Consider the following 16476-nt stretch of genomic DNA (forward strand, 5'->3'; position numbering starts at 1 on the left):
CCCTGAAAGGCAGATGGAGCTCCAGCAGCAGGCAACAGAGTCCATTTGCCACTCACACAGGGAGGACATGTTGGCGTCCGACAGGGAGCGACGGGCTGGACTGGAGACACTGTGCACAGCCATATTTGTAGCGTCACAGGCCCACAGGAAAGCCCCGAGGTTACAACACAGCTCCCTCAGAAATACTCTGGTTGAACTTGAGGTGTCACGGAGTACAAGGTCAGAACAGCAGCTGGAGCAGCTGACACGCACACTCTCAGCTGAGCTCCAGGCAACCCGTCAGGAGATCCGGCCATCACGCGAGGCTATGCAGGCAGAAATGCATGCTACCCGTGATGTGCTGCATGGGGATCTCCATACCATCATCCTGCAGAACCAAACCTTTCAGACCTGCATGCTTGCTGCCATGGAGGAGCATGCCAGGGCTTTGCGTGGTCTGCCTCCCATATCACGGCCACCTTCTAATGTACCACCAGAGGGTGAGGACAGCAACGGCAGTTCTCCCACTGTAGCGTAGCCGTGCAGGCCATGAGCCCATGGAGGTATTTTTGTTTTTTCTCAACATCCATGCATGTGGGTGTTGGGGTGCACCCTGTACCTCGTCCCTCCTGGGTGGCCTCCCCCCCTGGTCCACACATGGCCATTTTGGATATTTTATTTTTAAAACAGTGTGGTGATTTGTGGGGCTCCCGTAGGCATCCACTGTGTATTCCAGCTGGGCACATGCAGGCTTGTCCTGTCTTTGGGTTAGATGCTTGGGTTTCTGACACACACACCCCTTCTGCTTCCCCTTTCCATGGGCTTGCAAAGGGTGTGACCAAGTGACAGTAAATTACACAGTGACATTGGGCTCCCATAAGTTGTGTGGACAGTCTGTAGTCAAAACTGTGTATACATCCCTAGTGGGTATTGTTGTAGAAATCTCCACTGCATGGTGGATTTATGTATGGTTCTACATCCATGACTTTTTCCTTATATACATGTACCTTCTTCATGTTTTAACAAGCCCGGCTACTTTGCAGATGCAGTTCATGTATCTAGTACACTGAAACATTTGCCTACCACCAACACTCTGCAGTTGGAAGGGGTCGATGTGCTGCCTTAGTGAGGTTGTGACACTTGCACTACTTTGATTTTTAATTCTCATATATTGCCACTGTTTGAACATGTACTGATGTTTTCTCTTGCTGGTAAGTATTTGTTCATGTGTTTTGTTTTTTTATTCATTATTGAGAGCAAATTGTCTGTGGCCTGTTTCCATTTAGGACAGTGCACTTTGTGACACTTGTGTCATGTGTTGTGCATTCATTTGGTTGCTTTCACATTGCATGCCATGCCATGGTGTGTTGGGGAGGTGTTGGGTGACATGCCACTATTTTGATGTGGTATTTTGCAAGGCGGTAGTCATTCATGCTGCATGAATTTGTGCCTTTTTGTGAAACATTATTGGGTGTCTTTGAGTAGCTAGGGATGCACACAATGTAGCACTTCCAGGTGAACATTCTCAGGCTGGTATGGTTGTGACAGTTGACTGTCACTTTTGTCATCATCATTGATTGTGAGCTGTTATGTGCCAGGCCTGTGTGCACTCCGCAGGGGTGGGATTTTAGGTGAAGTAATTTGCCCCAAGCTGGGTCCGGGCTGCCTCACCACGTGCCCTTTCACCTCCCATGAGCAGCGGGCGTGCATGTGGTTGGGGATGTGGGGGCACCACCATGTCCACTGGCACGCCCCGCCGGGTTGCAACGTTGTGCAGGACACACGCTGCCACTATGATCCTGCACACTACTGGGGGCGCATATAGCAGCTGCCCACCAGAGCGGTCAAGGGAGCGAAAGCGTGACTTGAGCACTCCAAATGTGCGCTCCACTATGCCCCGGGTTGCAATGTGGGCTGTGTTGTATCTTACCTCGGGTGGTGTGGTGGGGTTCCGAATTGGTGTCATCCTGTAGGTGCTCAGAGGGTAGGCACTGTCCCGTGGGGAGGGGATAATGGTTGTCATTTGTGGGGTTTTCCCATTTCTCAGTTTCTGACATGCATGCATGTGCAGAGAAATTTATACTCACCAATTAGCCATGTGTCGCCATGCCGGCCAGCTTCCAGGTCCCAGTTTAGGGGTGACATTCTGAATATGAAACTATCATGGCTGGACCCTGGATAGTTGGCATATACTGAGGTGATGATTCCCTTGGCATCACATACGACCTGCATGTTGATGGAATGCCAGTGCTTGTGGTTCCGATAGATATGCTCAGTGGCCCTGGGTGGACGTAGAGCCACATGGGTGCAATCAATGGCACCTAGGACTTTGGAGAAGTGTGCCACCCTGTAAAATTGCTGGACAACAGCCTGCCTTTCTGTTGGTGTTCTGGGCATGTATATGGCCTGCGGACTGAGGGGCGTGCAGTCATGATGGCCAACAACTGGTGTAGGCAGTGTGACTGTGTGGCCTGTGACACACCCCCCACTATGGCACTTGTCCGCTGAAATGAACCAGTAGCCAAGAAGTGCAGTACATTGAGCACCTTTTCAAGGGGCTCAGTGCTTGCGAGCAAAGGGTGGGTGATGTCAGGTCATCCTCCCACTCCCTCACCAGGTCTAGGATTATGTGTGGTAGAAACCTGTACCTCCCATACACCTGGTCATCAGGCATCCCAAAAAGGCTGGTCCTGGTAAAAAAATGAGGGGCCTGGCTATCCTCCTCCTCCTGCGGTGTCCCACAACCACTGCTGTGAGGAACGGTGTATTCATCATAGCGTCTGAGCTTGTTTGTTGTTTGCTCACACTTTTATGCTGCGTGGGGCCGCTTGCGCCTGCTTCCTGCTGGCGTAAGTGTTTCCGGATTATTGCGTCTTTTTTGGCGCACGCCTTTCCCTTGTTCGATTACATGAATACGTGTTGTTAGCGCGCGTGTGGGCGTTGCAAGCATTTACCTCCGGTACTTCCCCTGTAATGCCCACATTTTCACGGTTTGTTCCCCATTCCCCGTGTTACTCCTTGTGTTACGCCCACTTTTCTTGTGTGCGCTACACTATGTGCGCTTTCCCTGTGCGTAGTGCTTGCCGTTTAGCGACGTGTGCGCCCAAGTGCGGCACACATGGATTTGGTGCACATCCCAGCTTTTACTAGCGCAGCGCATTCCATGAATCGATCAACGGCTGCGTGCGCGGCTTTGGCACATGTGCACTGCGATTTTCATGCTTGCACTCCCCTTTTCGGTGCACATTTATTCCATGAATTACCCTGATAATTTGTCTCCGCTATTACCTAGCCATCATCCAGTCCCGGATGTTGAAATCTACCTCAAACTAAACAAATTCAAGACTGAATTTGTCCTCATCGGCCCGCCCACTAAAAAAACTACTTGTTGAACAATAGCTCAATGACGCCTAGAAGGATTTCTTCCACAACTCTCAGACTCAGCAAAATCCTTATGCTTCACCATCAAAAATGAAACCCGTCATCTCGCTGCAGGACTTCTAGACCATAGTGTAGGCCAATCTAGTCTCGCACATCAATGGGGGAAATGCTTTTCTGACAGGGTACCCAGATGCCCACTTGGCTCCGCTAAAAGCAGTCCACCATGCTGCAGCATGTCTTATTATGAGATCATGGAAATGTGACTGCATTGCCCCCATCCTACGCAAACTACATTGGTTTCCACTCCAAGCCAAGATACTGTAAAAGACTGCATGTATCATCTATAAAGCGGTCACCAGTAGCACAACAGCGGTATCTGGTGATTCGAATACAAAGCATCAAATGCAAAAGCATCGAAAAAAAATCCTTTTTTCATAGGTAAAGGTTTTATTTTTATTATAATGGGCTTTAAGGGCTAAAAAACAGGGGGGACACCCATTTAAAAAAATGAAATAAAATGCATTTATTTCTATGCATTTTTTTTCCGATGCTTTTGCATTCGATGCTATCACTATAAACCCACACCAGCATACTTGGCGGCAAAGCTCCACATTTCAGGTGGCACATGCTCCTCATGCGGAAAATCAACCAACCGGCTTGTATCACAACTTGTCTGCTAAGAGAAGATCCGCAAGCCATGCTCTTATTGTCATGCACTCACCCTCTGGTACTTGATCCCGGTGTCGGCTCAGAATGCCCACACAATTCTTCAATTTCACAAATCTCTAAAAACATGGCTCTTTCAACAACACCTGACCAAGGACTAATTCCAATGGACGCACTTACCGACACACAGACCTCACAGTACTGCACTACTGTTAAAAGATGCCAGCCCAGATGTCAGCACACTCTTGCACTTTAAACAATGGATACAAACATATGACTACACAAACATTGTTCTCTTCTCAGACCCAAAGAATCACAGGCTCTTCGTTACGCAACACCCTGGTGTGAGGCTAGTCCTTTTGTTTACTGTGTGCCCTTTTATTCCTGTTTACAAGGACAACTCTTGTTAAAGGACTGTCCTACTAAAGATAGTTATTTTATACCCAACCTCACACAAGAGTGTTGTGAGGCAATTATTGACTAGAGAGCATGTTCAAGCTCCACCCTGCTTTCAACACATTTGAAACTGCACTTTGCACTCTCCTGGAAATGCAGCTGGCATAAAGAATAGTTTTGCGCCACACTAGTAGGGATCAGATAAGGCATTAGCTTGCACGATTAGTGTGTTTAAACTAGAATAGATTAGGTGACAGGAAAGCATGTTCACAAGATAGGGACTCACTACACAAGTAGGACACAACATTGTAGGTTGCTGCTACCCATAGTCAGGGAAATACTGTGACAGGCATGCACCAGGAAATCAGTAGAGATCAAAGCAGATGTGTTCTGCAGAGAATAAAACGTAGCAGCAGTTGCCATTTTAAAACTGCACAAGCACAGCAGAGTATAACGTTCTGTAGCTTTAAGAGGGCCTTGCAGGTAAACATGCTATTTGAAACAAATACATTTTAATTCAGGAAAAATCTGCAGTGGCTGGATGGTAGCTGCCTCAAAGGAATTTCCCAAGGCCAGAGTGAAGGTTTGCGATATCAGTGTCTAGGCAGCGAGCATTCAACCATTAAGGTAAATCAGTTCTGACGACACAGCAGACTATTTGAAATCCATGGAACGAACGGAGCATCTCAGGAATTGACAGATTAATATCTCAGCAATCGGTTCGGCGTGACTGAGAAGTGCAGATGCGGCTAAAAAGACAAAATGTTGCTGCAACGAAAATATTAAATATGGTCAAGGTGAAATGACTCATAATAATTACTTATAATGTGTCAAGAACAGGATTGCGCATTTACTGTTGCAAGACAGGGAGGGCCGGAAAACTGAAATTTGGGCAAGGACAACATTCTTAGAAACTTGGAGATGACATGGCTGGGATAAAATGGGCTGTTTTATTTAATAAAGAACACAGCAATAAGCTTATCCTCTCCTCCCATCTACATAGACATGTCGTCATGCCACCAGTTCAAGGATAGTGTGACTGCATGGTGACCGATAAACATGTACCTTTTCACTGCAGCAGCAGTTTTTGGCCTAACCAATAATGTGCAAGAATGGTGATGTAGCACATGACATGGGATATTTTATGGGTGGTACCTTAGCTAGAGAATAACCCAATCAGTAGCGGGGACATTTAGATACTGTATATAGCTTAGCAATCAGGACCAATTAGCAGTAGAGATAGGTTTTCATAACTCAGTGATCATGATGACATCAGAATGACTAATTTATATGATATAAACTGTGTTTTCTGTTCAAATGTTGGAGAAATTGAGAGGGAGAGCTTGGCTGTTAATTGAGTGTTTCCCCCAGCTTTGCATACTTTCAATAAAGCTGAGTTAGCTTGCAATTTGCATACCACAATCCACTCTGTGTTGTCTCTTTATTGACAAATACCAGGTAGAGGGCTGTGCTGTATTTGGGCCTGTGTTTTCAAGAGCAAAAGAGAAGCAGCCCCCACTGGCTATGGTCCAGCCGGATGCAGTAGAGATTGCCTGTCTAGAGAGAATACACAGAGCTTATCCGTGTCTGGCCTGGGCACACAGTGTTGATCCATATATGATTCAGATCAGATGTGGCCTTAATAATGAAATGAATTCCCAGCCACAATACCCCAACTTAGATATGGCTAATGGTTAAAAATCAAACTGCCACAAGGATGATATTTCATCAACATTATGTTGTTTTGGAACAGAGGTGTTTAAATGCAATCTTTGTACAGCAATGACTTGGCTGTCACAGCAGCTGGCAAAGGGGCACCTATGACCTTTGAACCTGCGATACTGCCTACCCACACTTAAAAATGTCCAATGTTCATTGTCCTTAATCTATGTATGTGCACTAATGTACTGTCCCTGGTGACTGTTCCATTTACTCTCCTCCACAACCTGGTCAGAATGTCCCTCAAATTCACCTGATTGTAAGATTTCTTATCTATTGTGCATTCTGTCATGATTAAAAGAGCATTGTTCCTCCTGTATATGCATGAATAAACAAATAAATAAATGCATACATAAAGATTAAATGTAAGGAAGTGAAGGGATATATAATAGTCTATGACACTGAGGCAGTCGCCAAAGCAATTGCCTTCAGCCATTGATAACACCCCCGGATATAACTGCATGCAATCAGTTTACATTGACGGATGGTCCTTCCCTTCCCCACTCAGCACTGCCGTGTAGAAGTTAAACAGAACAGGCGACAGGTTTGAACCCTAGGGCACACAACAACTCTTCCAGAATTAGATTACTAAGGGGTATTTGAACTGCAGAATGTTGTACAGTTAGTTGATAATTCACTTTGTATAGTGAATGGGTGTACTGTTTCCAATACCCCAGCAAAATGCCCTTTCATAAGATCACTAAATGGCCCAATGGTTTACTTCGTGATGGGAACTGGTACTAGTGGTGTATAAAGCATCTGGTGATTGAGATGCATGTGGAAATTCACCATCATCCCCCTATTCGGATGCTATGCAATTGATAGGCTGGTTCAGAATAATGCAGTCAGAGATGTATCGAACTCTCGAGGGAGACTAGAATGGGAAAGTATGACTCATTACATCATTAAAGAACATTTTTATAAAAAAACGTCTCACATTAATTGAATGCTCTCTTATGGCTAAATCTGTTAATGCAAATATGATTGATCCATTCACATCCTTTAATGAGATTATTTTTTTTTTCACAAGCAAACCCCAAAGATCGGCTTGAAAACAGAAAACCTGGTTTAATAAAAGATATCAAGTTGCTAAGAAATGCCTTATGAAATCACTACAGAATCCAGCTTTAAATGCAGCTATTAAGGCGCAAGCCTGGAAACACAACCTATATATTTTACAGGATGCTCCAGGAATATATGCACAACAGACTGCATGTGGGAAACCAGTCAGTCATGGGATTCTAGACAGTTCTGAAATTGAGTTGCTGCTGGTCCCAGTACTGAACAATGCCCAAGCAAAGAGAGTGTGGTAGGCAATATCACCACTCTCCACAGTTTTAATATTTATCATACATTACTAGGGCCCACTTGAGCACTTCGCTAGTCCATCAAGCAACCACACACCAACCAAATTTAGAACCAGGTAGTGTCTGGTCTAGATACTGCCATCACAGTTAAGTCTTGCTTGTAAAATGTGCTGCACATTCCTTTCACTTTCTCTCATGCTTACCAATGACTAATCACGTTTAAGAAACATGCATCCCAGCTAACTCAACCATGATCCCTTCTCATCACCTCATGTGTTTTCCCCCATTCCTATAACCCCCACTCTTCCCACAACCCTTCTTCTTTTATATCTACAGACCAAGGTCTAAAGATACCCATGCGGGGTCCCAATACGCCACTTCTCGGACAAGGTTAGGCGCCATAAAACTGCCATGGTTGTGACTTAATAACATAACATTATGCAGTTGTTCTATTACACATTTGTTGGCCACTGAAACAACTTGCTTGTATCACTCAAGAACCCTTGCAGACAGTATTGCTCTAGAAGAGGTTAGAATGGCTATCAGAGATGCACTCCTGTAAAGCTCCTCGGCCAGATGGAGTACCTGCTGATTTGTATAATACCTCTCTGGATATCTGGGCTCCTCTGCTGCTCAACATATTGCAGGTTACTCTCAATACTAGACGGCTGCCAACAACCTCTCTAACATCAAATGTTGTTCTCAGATTGAAAAAGGGCAATCATGCAGATCAAACATTGTTACAGGCCTATCGCTTTGGGCGATATGTCACTAAAAATGCTTGGCAGGTCCTTGTGGACATATCTGGATGAGAATAAGATTATGGCCCTCATTAGGACCTTGGCGGAGGACCATGGCGCTATTAGCACCATGGTCCATGGCGCTAAGCTGCCAACTCCGCCATGGGGGTTGGCGGACTTACCGCCCCATTCCGACCTTGGCGGGGCGGTAAGTCCCCAATCCCCATTTACCCTTCCCCATTCCCATTTTTGCCCCATAGGGCATAATGGGAGTGGGGAAGGCGTTAATTACGCCACCGTAAATTACGGTGGCGTAATTAACAACAAGGTCCCTTAGCGCCATGGATTTTAACGCCTGCTAAAAGCAGGCGTTAAAATCACCATGGCGCTAAGGGAACTCGTACTCAGGCGGTAAGGGGCGGCAAGGTTTACGCCGGCGTAAACCCCTTACCGCCTGGGTCCTAATGAGGGCCTATGTCCCACTCACAGCTAGGTTTTTGGAAGTCCATAGGTACAACAGAACAGATTCTAAATGTGTCCCTCACTATTGATAAATATGATGAGGTTAAAGGTGGAGCATTATATTTGGCCTTCATGGAGCCTTTGACATGGTAAATAATCCCCTGCTCTGCTCACCTCTGTCTGTTCTGGTTATTGATAGTGGTTTCCTGGATATTGTTATGCAGCTGTACTGTAATACAGAAGCCTTCATTACGGGGATAAAAAGAGAATGCACTGGTACTTTCAAGTTCTCTAGAGGGGTTCAGAAGGGCTCTGGTATGCCCCACGTTATTATGTATTCTATCTTTTAAATGTAGATATTCCCTATTTTTTGGGGCATAAGACACTGGGCCCAATTCATGGAATTAATTGCGCCGAAAAAGAGGGACTTGCATGCAAAAACGTGCAAAAGCGCCCGTTTGTCGATTCATGGAACATACTACACGGGGCTCACCAGAGACTTGTGAAGAATCAGCGTGGGTCCAACATGTCACTGCGACACTGCGAACGCCTTGCGCGAGACTCCTAGCGAAGGGGCGTACCAACTTAGGCAGTCACCTACAAAGGGGACGGAACACGTGGAATGGGGAACAACAAGCGAAAATGTGGACGTAACAGTAAAATCCTTGCAACGCCCATCCTCGCAACGCGCTAACAACCCGTATTCATGGAATTGAACAGGGCTCTCTGGCGCCAGAAAAAGACGCGCAAATCCGAAAACACGCCTGCCACGCGAAAGCTGGCGTAAGCGTCACCTTGCATAAAAAGCAGCGCAAACAACCAACAAGCATATGCAGCTATGATGAATGTACCATTTCTCGCAGCAGTGATCGTAGGAAACCGCAGGAAGCAGAGGATGGCCAGGGCCTGCATTCTTCTACCGAGGACCAGCCTTTTTTGGGATGCCTGATGACCAAGTCTATGCCAGGTATAGGTTTCCACCACATATCATATTAGACCTGGTCACGGAGTGGGAAGATGACCTTACATCACCCACCCTGTGCTCCCAAGCACTGAGCCCCTTGGAAAAGGTGCTCAATGTACTGCATTTTTTGGCCACTGTGTTAATTGAGAAGACAACTGCCATAGTTGGGGGCATTTCATAGCCCACGCAGTCACGCTGCCAACACAAGGTGTTGGCAATAATGACTGCATGCCCTTCAGTCCGCAGGCACATCTACATGCCCAGAACACTGCCAGAAAGGCAGGCCGTGGTACAGGACTTTTACAGAGTGGCACACTTCCCTAAAGTGTTTGGTGCCATCAATTGCACCAATGCGGCTCTAAGACCACGTAGGGCCACAGAGCATATCTATCACAATGGCATGCACTGGCATTCCATCAACGTGCAGGTTGTATGTGATGCCAAAGAAATCATCACTTCTGTATATGCCATCTATCCAGGTTCCACCTAAGATAGTTTCATATTCAGAATGTCACCTCTATACCGGGTCCTGGAAGCTGGGAGGCATGGCAACACATGGATCATTGGAGAGTATAAATGCCCCTGCACATGCATGCATGTCACACACACACAAACGCACACCACTGACAAATATTCTCACCTTTTCAGGGGACAGTGCCTACCCTCTGAGCACCTACATGATGACGCCAATATGGAACCTTGCCACACCACCCCAGGTAAGATACAACACAGCTCATGTTTCAACTCAGGCCATAACAGAGCGCACATTCGGAGTGCTCAAGTCACTCTTCCACTCCCTTGACCACTCTGGTGGTGAGCTGCTATTGTGCACCATCAGTAGTGTGCAGGATCATTGTGGCAGCATGTGTCCTGCACAATGTTGCAACACGGCATGGCGTATCAGTGGACATGGTGGTGCCCCCACAACTCCAACCACATGCACGTTGCCTGGGCATGGCAGGGGAAAGGACACATGGCGAGGCTGCCCGTACCCAGCTTGTAGCTACATTTTTCACCTAAAATCCAACCCCTGCGGAGTGCACACAGCCCAGGCACTTTCCGGGTGCCATTCAATGATGACAAAGGGACAATCATCTTTGCCCACCAAACCACCCTCAGGATGTCCCCTTGGAAGTGCTACATTGTGTGCATCCGTTAGAACGCTCATACAATTCCATAACAATGTTGACAGGAACAGTAATTGCCTAGTACAACATACCATAAACACTGGACCTAACAGTGAATCTGTCTGACAGTGACACATCATATTTCCCCAAGTGTCTCAATCTGTTGTAATTTGCACAGGGCACCTAGGTGTGTTTTGCGTGGCTCTGCTAACTTAAGGGGGCAGGTAAGCACATACAACAGGAAGTCAAACAATAATGAACATAGGCAAGGTAATTCATAACGACCGAACAGGAACAAAGGATGGATCTCAATGTTCAACCAAGAAGAGATGGTAACCATGCACTGGACAAACAATGAGGAATCCCACTAGGGGTATATACACAAGTTGGACTTGAGACTGCCCACAGACATAAGGGAAGCCCAATGCCTCTGTGTAAGTTACTTTTACAGGCACCACTCCTTGCAGCCCATGGAACGGGGAAGCTGGAGTGGCTTCTGTGTCTAGACCCTAAGGCACAAACAAGGAGTGTATTTGGGGAATTTCTGCCCTCCTGTGGGAAGTTAGGAGGGGAGTTCCCTGGGTTAGGTGCTTGACTGGATCCCCTCCCCCCCGGGCTGGAGGAGTCCACACATAACCCAGGATGGGTTGGTTTCCCTTGTAACAGGGACTTACATAATCAGAGGAATGAGGGATCCCATTTGTGGGACTACCTCCTTGACTCCCTGTTTGTGACTGGCCCGAGGGCCTTCTGGGCTTAGAGTTATTCTGCGCAGGCAAGTTTTTAGGCCACCCCCCATCTCCAAATCTAAAATGCCGGCAAACTTTACCTCTGCCACCCTAGCAGCAGCAGGGGTGCTGGTTGATTGGGGGCTTTTCCAGCCATTATTTTTATTTTCTATGGGCTTCTGCACCTCATAGATCCTGGTAGCCTGTTCAATGACCCAGTCTAGTGACCTTTTCTCATGAAAATCTCTCACTAGCTGGGTCATGATGTATTTGGGTAAGGCATGGAAAAAAGTGTTAACAAATTCTTTGCGCTCAGTGCGCACCCTTCTGGTAGTCTGGGCAAAGGCACAATTAAATTCCTGCACAAATTCTTGTGGGGCCTGATCCTCCCCACATTGCAAATTGTAGGCTGCCTTGTGAGCCTCTTAGGGATTCCGGTGAACAGAAAAGTGCTTTAAGATGGCCGCCCTGTAGGTGGACCATCTTGCATGATTTTGGTCCTCCAGCCCCGCAAAGAAACTGGAGTATTCTGGGGAGAATGTCCATTTTACATACTGAATGCAGCTACTGCTGTCTTTCAAATGGAAAGTCTCCATCATTTGCTCAAAGAGCTCCAAGTGTTCCCAAACAGAATACTTGGAGTTCTTGTGATAAGGCGTGATGACACTCCTGATTGCCTTAATCTGTTTTAAGGGGTCCTTAAGCAAGGCCCTTTTTGCCTTATTGGCCTTCTTGGTTCGGGTAACCCTGGTCCATTCACCCTCTGACTCAGACGCACTGCTCCCATAGGTGCCCGTCTGATCTTCCAGGTTTTCCCAGATTCTGCAAGCCTGGGGACCTGGTCTCCTGTGTCCTGTGACGTTCAGAGGAGGCTTCAGATTCCTCCTTGCTGCCAGGATATGATGGGTACCCCCCGCTCCCCACTGACCTAACTGGGTAGAGGTTTTCAGGATGCCCTTAGTGTGCCTACTCTCCTGGGGTTCCCCACTAAATTGCACTGTAATTACCCGGATGCCCGCCCATCCATTCCTGGGTGGTACTGGCCTATGAGACCCATACTTTTGGCTGGATAGTAATCTGCCATCCCTGTGGCCCTGTGCTCATGTGCGCCAGGGGACATGGGGGTGGCAGAGTCCAGGGACTGGGAGAGATGAAGGCCTCTGGTACTAGGGCTCCTGAGGTTATGCTCAGTTGTTTCCCTTTCCCAGCGAACCTCAACTCTATCACCCCCTGCTCCCTGTTGCCATGCAAGAGCCTGTGCTTTCAGTTCCCCAGTCAAGGCCTTACTAGACTCTATTAGTCTCTCCTGTATGGCTACCTGTTGCTGGAGCCTATCATTGTGGTGGCAGAGAGCCTCATTCTCTCTCTGTGCTTCCTGGTTAGTCTTGGAGTACTGGGCCAGTCTTTGCTGAAGGAGGGTTACCTCCTGAGTCCCATCCCTACTGGCCTGCTCCTTTCTTGCCAGAGCATCTTCCGCCCTCCTGGTGTGCTCCAACAAGTTTTGATGCTCTTTTTGGAGGTCACCCAGTCCCTGGAGGGCCAGGTGATTTTCTTCCATTTTTCTTTTTAAGTGGCAGACTTCCTGGCCTAAGGTGTCCCTTTCCTGACTTAGAGCCTGCCTCTGTGCCGCCAGGTCATCCCTCTGCCTTTGAAGGGCACCAGCTTTCTGGCGCTCTTCCTCAAATTCTGTCTGGGTATCCAGGTCTTTCAGAATTAGTTTGTTGCTCTCTGCCTTCTCCCTATCTAGGTGGCTTTGCAGGGTGACTACCTGCTCTGTGCATGCCCTATTGAAGTCCAGTTGTTGCTCCAGCTTTTTCTGCCTCTGCAGTAGGGAGTCCAAACCTTCTTGATACTCCTTCTGCAAGGCCAGAAATCTGGTATCCTGGTCAGACTTTTCCTGTTGCAGGATACCCATATCCTCTTTGATTTTAATGTGATACTGTCTACTCTCATCTTCTGACTCCTGTCTCCTGTGCAGCCCCTGCTCAGAAGAGACCAGGTCAGATTGGGCCTTCTCTAATGCCATCTGTTGCCTATTTGCCAGATCTTGGCCTGCAGCACATTTGTCCTATATGGCTCCCATATATAAATATAAATATGCCGCTATCCTGACAATCTTGCCGTGCTCATCTTTGGCTTTAGGGGCCATATATAGTTCACTCAGGGCCACATGTAATGGACCCTGATCTCTCCATACGTCTGACCCTTTTGCCGTGATCTGGGGTGCGATTGCCTGCAACCACACCGTCTGGTCCTGTTCCGTCCGTTCGCCTCTCACAAATAGCTTATGTAAGAGGTGCTCTCAGGCTATTTTGATATCTACCAAGGTCGTCATTCTGGAAATTGATTTCATTCCTGACTTACAGAAGTTAGTATTTTATTTTGCAAAACAGATCGTCTCCTTAGAGCGTCCTTCTTTTGAGGGGTGCTTTTACAGTGTAACACATCGTGGTGATCCAACAGGATTTATGTATCCTGTCAGATAGCACACTGTATTAAGCTTGTCAAGTAGTAGTTCTAATCCAGACGTCCCGGCTCGAGCTCCCACTCAGTTAGTGACTCCAATTCAGCACTCCAACTAAGTCAATGCCTAGTCTGGGATGCCCAAGGGAAGCACTTCTTTATATATTTTTATGACAAGTTCATAAATCTGGATGATAAACCCTTGTATAACACCCCTCTCTTTGAATCCCCCTGACCTCACTGAGCCAAGAAGTAGGTTTGTTTTGCAAATTAAAAGATTTATTTGAAAAATGTAACAATATATATATATATATATCACACTTTTATGAATAAATTAATATTTGATAGCACACTTATGAATATAATGTTGATCTACAATGGGTAATGTTACAATTGCACACTCTTTTCAATCAGTTAGGAGTTAATATAGAAAGGATAAGGTAGCAGAGAATACTTTTATGGTTTCAAGGAAAAGCAATGATGGAAAGAATGCAGCACATAAATAAACTGATATGGTTTCAACAAGAGATAATATGATCACTTTTCCTTGTGACAATTCACCCCCCCCCTTATGCAATATAAAGCAATGGAAAAGAGAGCACACAGTTTTCAGGAATACAAACAAAATGCAATACAAATTCTAGTTCCCCCCTTGCAAGCCTAGAGCAACCGGTATGCTTTTAAACAGTCAAAAATACTTTTAGATGTGATTTGCAATGAAGTGAAAAATATGCTAACAATGATTTTAATTCCCTATAGAAGATTCAGGGTAGGTGACAGCTACTTTGAATTAGTTCAGGTCAACACTAGCAATTATTCAGGAATGATTATCAGATTGAAAACGAATTTCAGCAGTTGCAAGCAAAAGACAGCTATTTTTGACAGGTGGAGAAATTGAGTCAAATTGCAATTCGCTGCACTTTTTCCGATTGTGTCGATCGCGATTACAGAAAAACTATAAGGAGTTGGAATGTCGTTCTGGGATTGTTGGAACGCTTAGGATCTTAGCTTTAAAAATCTCGCTTCTAGGACATGCGGTTCAAAAGATACAGATGATTTAATGGAGGTAGATTCTCAGAAATAAAGTAAGGTTTAAATGACAAATGACACTTTCACAGGTTTGAAATCACAGAATGAACACACAATTTCTATGATGCAGTTCTAGGTAGGTGGAAATGGTTTGAATTAGATTATTTTAAACTAAGAGATTGGTTCTGCACAGTTCTGTCTGGATACTCACACTATAAATTTGAAATAGGCCGTCAAGATCTGGTCAACAGGTTTAGCTGCGGTTCTCCTGCCACGGGACGGTCTCAGCCACTGGTTCTGCTCACAGCATGGCCTCTGGTCTGGGTCTGGCAATGCACAGTGGTCTGGTCTGGTCTTCTGGAACTGGATCAAGTGGGTTCTGGATACAGCACTGCTCTCTGAGTCTGGTTCTGGCAAAAGTTCTTGGCAAAGAAACAGAAACAGCACAGCCCGGCTGTTTTATTCTGATGTGCCCCTTGGAAGTCTGGGGTAAAATCAGGTTGCAAGATTGTAAGGCCAGCTGAGAATACTTTTAGCTTGCAGTAGGCCTTCTGCTTCAAAGTTCTGGAATCTGGAGTCTAAGTTCTGGATATGGTCCTTCTGGATATTGTCTGGTCCGGCAAAGTGCTTCGCAAGAAAGTGGAAAGAGCAGTCCCCACCTGGGACTCAGTGGTTATTTTTATGTCTTTTGAAAGTATGTGGGAAGGCTAACTTTCTATGCCCAACCCACTAAGGATCCTGATAGGTTAGGGGATTTCCGGTCCTCTGACTGGAGAATGGAGTTGTGAGTCATCCCGTTTCATGAGACATCATTTTTATGACATACAGAAAGAACACTCCCCTTTGGTTTCACTTCTAAAATGAATTTTTCATAACAAACAGGTTTCCCAGATACACATAATACATGTGCACATCACAGATGAATTTAAGACAGTTCTCTGTTCAAGCCCCATGTTCCTGCTAGCTTGGGTTCAGAAACAACAACATTTTGCGCTTTTAGTGGGTTTTGCCATGGTCGGTTCGGCATGAAATTTTACAAAGACCTGCAACCCCTCCCTCCGCACATTACAATAAGTTTTCAATTCTCTAGTGTAAGCACAGTGTCTGTCATATTAATAAATCACAGGGTTCGGTCTCAGAACATCGTACAGAGTCCTAACACCTCTTAAAATGTACACAGAAAAATCACAGGAATAATGATATTATTTATATTCTTTTGACAATTTCGTACTATGAATTATCCATCTTTTTAAAATTATGCTCTGGCCCAGATGGGCGTGTTTAGGTCCTAAAGTACATGGGGGAATTCCTGGTTCGTCCCCACCTCCAAGCTCAGCTGGCTCACAGAGGCAGTGCCCCTCCCAGTTCCTTCCAAGAGGAAGCCATTTAGGAACCCCTGATTTAGCAATTGCTTTGAGCCAAGGGAAGTTCATTGTTCTATTTCCCTGCAGTCCCAGGTACCCCTCCCCTGATTCAATCAGAGAGGTGTGATCTCCTTTTGGTGGGGGCAGCAGA

General features: G+C 46.1%; 1 protein-coding gene across 6 annotated transcripts in view; it reads right to left on the reverse strand.

Moving 5' to 3' along the window:
• Positions 1-16476, reverse strand: part of HTR2C (5-hydroxytryptamine receptor 2C) — a 4576123-nt gene that overhangs the window by 1456370 nt on the left and 3103277 nt on the right. The window lies entirely within an intron of this gene.

Source organism: Ambystoma mexicanum, chromosome 5p (genome assembly GCF_040938575.1).
Source record: "Ambystoma mexicanum isolate Mex_15411 chromosome 5p, UKY_AmexF1_1, whole genome shotgun sequence".
NCBI classification, from domain to species: Eukaryota; Metazoa; Chordata; class Amphibia; order Caudata; family Ambystomatidae; genus Ambystoma; species Ambystoma mexicanum.